This window comes from Pseudochaenichthys georgianus, chromosome 12, assembly GCF_902827115.2.
Source record: "Pseudochaenichthys georgianus chromosome 12, fPseGeo1.2, whole genome shotgun sequence".
Lineage (NCBI taxonomy): Eukaryota > Metazoa > Chordata > Actinopteri > Perciformes > Channichthyidae > Pseudochaenichthys > Pseudochaenichthys georgianus.
Window position 1 is genome coordinate 21,796,240 of NC_047514.1, and position 7,519 is coordinate 21,803,758.

The 7,519-nt window shown below is 42.0% G+C and overlaps 1 long non-coding RNA gene across 1 annotated transcript; it reads left to right on the top strand.

The window, feature by feature from the left end:
• Nucleotides 1-5,369: 5,369 nt before the first annotated feature.
• On the top strand, nucleotides 5,370-6,157 carry LOC139434864 (uncharacterized). Its single transcript, XR_011644168.1, has 3 exons — nucleotides 5,370-5,505; nucleotides 5,896-5,956; nucleotides 6,071-6,157. It is a non-coding gene; the product is annotated as an uncharacterized lncRNA (long non-coding RNA).
• Nucleotides 6,158-7,519: the final 1,362 nt, after the last annotated feature.

Below are 7,519 nucleotides of genomic sequence, written 5' to 3' on the forward strand. Positions count from 1 at the left end.
CCCGTGATGTCAGGGGATTGGGTGATATTTAAGATGTCAGAAATACATATTGGATTAGTGCGCTTTGTTCCCCCGCAACAGCAGGTGTTTAATCATAGCTGATGGCTGGAGCGAAATGCGTTAGGACAGGCCAGGCACCAAAAAACTGGAGCTGCGTTCCCATTGCGATAAATCATACGGCCCAATGTTGTTACATTCACACTCAGATGCCCTCCCCCTCTCCCTCCCCCTCCCCCTCTCGCACACAGAGGCAGGTACCACACCACGTGCTGTCCACGCACCTCTCAACCTGCAGGTTAAACCAATTGATCAGCGGTGTAATTGAAGCAATAGTCCATTATCTGAGCCTGATGCCACGACAGTGAGACAATTATGCTCTAATATTCATTTAGACCCGATCCTAACCTAATAACAACACTCTGCTTTAGATCATGTGCTTTAAATACTTTGTTTCTCTTCGTATGACAGCAGCACAGGTGAGCACTGTAAAGTAACTAAGTAGATTTACTCACATTTGTAGGTACTTGTACTGTACTTGAGTATTTCCAAATGTTGCTATACTTTGTACTTCTAACCCACTACAATTCAGAGGTATATCGTGTACTTCTACTCCACTACATTTATTGTATAGGCCTACCTTTAGTTTTTGATTAGTAATCATTATAATAATTATTAATCCTTTATAATTAATAATGACCTATTAATAATTATAATTAAAACACATTATATATTATTCTGAAATGGAGAATCTGCATAATAAGTACTTTTGGTGTTAAGTATATGCTAATACTTACTTTAACTTGATTAACATTTTGAATGCAGGACTTTTACTTCTAACAGAGTATTCCTACACCCTGATATATTTACTTTGACTTCAGTACACGATCCGAGTACTTCTCCCACCTCTGCTCTGCTGTCATGTCCTCACATTAGCATGGATGAGCAGGTGAAGACAAACCAACTACAGGCCCTTTTAAGCTGATATAAATCAAATGAATGCCATCCATCATGCAAGAAAAACATGAATTCACGCCTAACTGGAGAAATAATTGATTTGTGTTGTTGATACAAGTGGTTGTTTTGCATACAGGAGATCATTTAAAACATTTTTTAAAACCTCCACCTTCAAATCCATCATCATAACCATATTTGTGCCCGGTACCGGCTCGAAGAGGCTCTGATTTCCCTGGGATTGGACGAGGGGTGGGGGCCCAGAGGGGCTCCAGGGAGGCGTTTAGGAGAGCAAACATTTTCAAGGTCACCCGGTGAACTGGAACCAGGAAGGGGAGATGCATGGAGGAAATAGTGCGTTTTGACACCAGCGCGGCGTTTGATTAAAAGGCAAAGTAATGGGTTTAAACACACGCACCGAGAATGCCGCCAGACTCTGTTGGCTTTTCCCCGCAGATGGCTTAACGGTGCAGTGATGGAAATAAGGTTGTAATGTTGGTAATGGAAAAGAAAGCCTATATATTCTTTTCTTCTGGTCTTCTTGTTTTCTGACATACACAAAATAAATTGCCCGGGCTAATCAAAAAAAATCTCATGCACCATGGTTGTGCATGAGATTTTTTTGTATCTCCTCCTCCAGTGTGGGAATTGGAGTTTCTTTCTTTTTTTAATTTGTCGTTTCATTTTACATTTGGAACAATAATGGTCATTGATGAAACGTCAATCTTTTAATCCAACAACTGTTACAAATAGCTGCCGAAGGAGGAATTAAATAAGTATATAAAAACATGAAGAAAGTCAAGCTTGCAGTTCAAGGCAGTTGTTTGTGTTGGAGCCTTTAAAAGGGGCCCCTGCAGGATAAAGGGGCCCCTGCAGGATGAAGGAACCTGCAGGATGAAGGAACCTGCAGAGCAGAACTGAGAGGATTGCAAACACTGGAAGATGACTTAATGCCGGCTGCGTGGGGAAAATAACCTCAAGCATATTAGCTCCTAGAGAAAAGTGCTAATCATGCATGCTCGCCAGTGGGAATAGCTCCTGCAAGTCAAACCTGCAAGGCTCGCTAAATATAGGCTTTATTGAACATGGAAATTCAATAATCAAAGTAGGTCCAGAAATCCACTGAGGGTCTCTGAGGCCGCGGGAATTTCTCCCGTCTTTGTCTCTGTGATGGCTGCTGTGTTTATCCTGGAAACACCTCTCCAATGAGTCTCTTAATTCCTCTCTAATTCCGCATGTACCCTCTGTCCCGTCCAATGGCCCTTTGTCGCCCCGTTTCCAACTCTCCCCAGCATTACTCAGCTCAATGACACACGGCAAATTGCATTTAATAAATTAGCTTAATGGATTCGACGATCGGTTAGCGGGCACAGTGTTTCCTCTGGTTAGGCAAAACATTTATATCCCACAATGCCTCTCTCTCTTTCTCTCTCTCACACTCTCTGCTACATCACATCTCTGCAAGGATATGAATGGATCTCATGGGCAATCATTTTTTTTCTTTTTAAATCAACCCAAATGCATTCTTCAATTCACGTGCAAAAAGCTGCCTCGCTTGGCTTGCGCTCATTCCCTATCATGTATTGGCGGTCAAGGAGTCAGTCTTATACATCCTTTGATCTCAGTATCATGAGTGGTGCAGGAACAAGTCCTTAAACTCAGAAATTAAGCTACCTAGCATTATACCACTTCCGTTTCCCTAATATCTTTGTAAACATTTTGTGAACAAGTTTGTGGTTCGATGCCTGAAATAAGGTCCTGTTAACACAAGCTGATTAGATTTTCACATTTCGACCACATAAAAGTCGTAGAAGCTTCTGTGTTTTCAAAACGGGGGATGCAAACAAGAGGCTAAATGAAACTACTAAACGTCATCACGCCCAGCATTAGCCGCCTCTAGCTTAGCGCCGGTGACACGCAGCCATGATGATCAGCTTTTTACATTTGCCGATTGCATTTATGCCTCAAAAATGATGAAGTGGTGTTAGTATTGGGAGATCGTCCTAAAAGTATCACTCCAGAGATCTTATTTCCTGCAACATTCCAAAGTCCAACAGGAAAATCCCATTGCTGATTATAAAGGGAGCCCTTGCCATGCTGACTTCTGGGGTCGGCCTACAGGAAAACGTCACTGTTGCACCACTCTATTCAAACCATGTTTGTAAAGGTGATTCCAAAACATGTCTCCGCTATAAATCACCATCATCATCACTATCACTGTGAGCATCATCATCCTCTGTTGAAGAGGCTGACTGCACGCGGTTAAATGTCATGACATCCCCCGCCTCACCCCCTCCCTTCTCGCGCCACAACAATCCTTTATGGCCTCTGCATGTTTGGTTGCGCAAAACAATCTCATCGGACATTATTGATGTTACAGATGTTATAGTAATCAAATTATCGGCCTGTGAAGGGCCCCTCTGTCACTGCGCGTGTGATGAATTATAGTAAAGGTCACAGCCTGCCGCTGCTTTATGGAGGGTTTGTACGGTAACGCTCAGGTGAGTGCCTCCAGGGCCTCACACACAAACACACACTCACACACACACACACACACACACACACACACACACCACACACACACACACACACACACACACACACACACACACACACACACACACACACACACACACACACACACACACACACACACACACACACACACACACACACACACACACACACACTATCCGTTCAGGTTAAGGGGGTTCTTGTATCTCACGGGAGGCAGAAGGAGGTTGGAGGTCACCTGTTTCAAAACACAACTTTACCTTTTGCATTTACAGGTAATGGGAGTTTAACTTCCCATGAGCCTCTGGGGCTGAGAGAGAAGTGAGAAGTGAGAGAAGAGGCTCTCTAAAGCAGGGGTGTCAAATGAAATTTCCTCTCGGTCCACATTAGCATCATGGTTCCACTCAAAGGGCCAGTTTTATAAGACTATATCAAAATATAAATATTTAATAATATAAAATAATGAATAATAAAATAATGTATTAAAATAATGTATCAAAATATAAATATTTAATAATATAAAATAATGTATTATATTACATTATTGCCTCTGCATTGGATTATTATCCGATAGGGTAGTCATTTCATAATTAACTACGTCTGAAAGCAGAAGTCTCGGGCAAATAATTGCAAGTCCATTCAGTGAGAATGTCACAAAATGATTTAAAAAGAAAAGCCAAATTCTGAAGAAAAAAAAAAGTCAAAATCAAAAAAAGAAGTCACATTTTGAAAATAAGTGACAATTTGAAAAAAAAGAGTACATTTTTGAAGAAAAAAAGTCCAATTCGGAGAAAAAAAGGCATATTTGAGATGCATTGTGGGACATGCAGTTTATGGGCAACGTGCTTCTGTAAATCAGCATGTAACCGTATAATAAACATATTATAAGCAAGCTCTTGCGGGGCCACAGAAAATGAAGTCGCGGGCCAGATTTCGCCCCCGGGCCATGAGTTTGACACCCCTGCTCTAAAGTCTGGTGATATTTTCTTATTGTTATAAATCCCATGAAAATACCAGAACCAACAATGCGTTGACCCCAATAATGAGTGTGTGTTTCCAAAGTCGGATTGATGTTCTTTCTTTGTGCCACAGAGCTTCGGTGTTGCTAAAAAACATACACAAATACACACTGAGCAACACTGCTGCACATGTTCGTTCATTAGATTCCAAACTCACATCTACTATCGTGCTTCCCCAGATACTATAGGGCATCAAATCTTTTTGGAGTAAGGTTTACTAAAAAATACCTGGAAAGTACCCTAAGTTTTTTCAATGAAGAGATAATGTTTTAGTATGAATCAATGGCACCACATTGTTAGTTTTTGGTATTTTCATTGGATTTGTTTAATTATGTCTATAAGGCATTTGTCTCGGTGCCTCTGCATTCAACACATCCTCACTCCCAGGTCGGCCTATGTTGACGTTATGTCAAGTCCCCTGCCGGCTTTTTCCAACGCAAGGGGGGGGGCCTTAGCGTCCATTTTCAACGCAAGGGGGGGGGCCTTAGCGTCCATTTTCAACGCAAGGGGGGGGCCCTTAGCGTCCATTTTCAGCTTTCCGGGATGTCCATGTGCTTCTATGGACGCTCATGGAAGCACGGCATTCATTTGTGTCAACTGCCCTTAAAGGCAATGAAGACACTACACTACCCAGAATCCCCAGCTATCGTTTGGACACCATGTGCTCTGTTTGACAAACCCCGTGATAGTCCTCAAGCTCTGTGATTGGAGAGTGTGCTCCGAGGGTTACCGAGCCTCGAACAGCACTTGAAATGGGATGGAACCACGGCAGACTGTTCAAAACTGGATTTGAACGGGTCCACCGCGTCCCCCGTCCCCCCCACCCCGTCCCCAGAACTACACATGCTGGCCAGAGCTATTTAATAGAAGAGTTACGACATCTCCGTTCACTCCAATGGACCACTTTTTTACAGCAATGGCGGATCGTGGAGCCTCTCAATCGTTCCCCGGAAGTTAGCGCCAAGGCTAGCAGAGCTGTGGAGTTGCAGCATAATACACCGTTCGTGACGGACTTTTAAAGGTAAGAAGAAGTTTAAAGATTTATATTGCGGATATTATCAGTCCATCTGATTCAAATGAACATGTGTATTAAAGGATGTCAGTGGATTATCCCTAAATTAGTAGATTTAGGGAACGTTTACAGATAACAGATTAAGCTAGCATACCGAAGCAAGTTAGCAACACACGTTGAACAGCCTTTTAATTGTAAATTCCGTTCTCTTAATGTCTATTTGGTCCAACATGTTGAATTAGAGAAGAGGGGCTTCTAAACGGGATTGTATGCGGGGGTGGAGGGAGTTAAATATTAGATAAATATAACTTTGGTGCGTGTAAGAGTGAGTGTTTTTAGCAGAGCCATATTGTGTCTTTGTGATTATGTTGATTATTACCTGTCTGTATAATGTTGCAGCTCAGCTGATTTTGGATTGATGGCAAAGGGAGAGGGACTTAAGTGAGAGTGAAAACACAAGGTACGTTTAATACTGTTTTATATAAGTAAACACCTTATCTCCCCAAGGCATTTCCCATCCAATAGGTGTGCTGTGTGTATAACCCTTTCTCCTGTCTGTTACTCCCTCTTTCAGCACAAGAACCAGAGGGGGATTCAATGGAGCCTGAATACCTGCACTGAGACCCCCACCCTGCACCCTGAGTCTCAACTCTGTGTTTTTCAAGCCTTTCCCTGTTTTTTTGTATTAAACAAAACATTAAGCTTTCCCAATGGTGTGGTTTTCGTTTTGTGAAAAAGTGCAAATGCAGTGTTTGTATATAATTACATCACATATTGTGTTGCTGTTGGTCGTGAAATTGCTCCTGCTGACTTGAGCCAGCCATTTTTTACTCCGCTCTGTGTCAGTGGGGTAGCCGTACATTCGTACTCCTTTCTCTGAGCGATTTGAGCATCCCCAGGCAGCACATCAAACCATGGTGGCGACTAGGAGGCAGCACAGCAAACCATGGTGGCGACTAGGAGGCAGCACAGCACACCAGGACAACACGGAGGAAAAGGCACCGACAAACTGCATGATATGCTATTCAATGTTTATTGAATTCCATGTATTTGCAATGGATGTTCCTAAAACAACACATTTAACATCATCATCATCATATGCTGCTAGTCCTGCTGCTGCTGCTAGTCCTTTGATAGTCACCTGTCGGTCTCCTGTCCTTTCTGAAAGCCATAAAGATGACATTAGTCATTTAGATAACTTGTGTCCTCAATTGTGTGGACGTAATCCATGACAAACTGGAGTTGAGACCAGGAGGCAGAGTCGCAGTCTTACACGCTTCTCTGCGCTCTCTCCTAGGCAGTCACCCATAGGAATCCCGAACCCAATAAAATACCCAATATTAGCGGTGTGTGTGTCTGCCCAAGGACAATTTAAGGTAAAACCTAATAGAGGTGTCATACATAATAACCTAATAAAAGTAAATGTAACAACTACTACAGTGCAACAAAACAGGAAGATTAAATGTGGTCTCTTAAACATAAGATCTCTAGCATCTAAAGCAATATTGGTAAATGATTTAATATCAGATTATAATATTGATATATGCTGTCTCACTGAAACTTGGTTGAGACATGAAGAATATGTCAGCATAAATGAGGCCACTCCACCCAGCCATGTCAACACTCATATTGCTCGAGGCACGGGCCGAGGAGGTGGAGTTGCAGCAATCTTTGACTCAAGTTTACTTATCAATACTAAACCAAAATGTAATTATACCTCTTTTGAAAGCCTCGTTTTTAGTCTTACGCATCCGACCTGGAAAACTTTGCAGCCAATCTTATTTGTTACAGTGTATCGTGCACCAGGTCCTTATTCAGAATTCTTATCAGAATTCTCTGAGTTTTTATCAACTTTGGTTCTTAAAACAGACAAAGTAATTATCGTAGGTAACTTTAATATTCATGTTGACGATGATAAAAATAGCCTTACTGTTGCATTTAACTCTATATTAGATTCTGTTGGTTTCTGTCAGAGTGTAAATAAACCAACCCACTGTTATAATCACACTCTCGACCTTGTTCT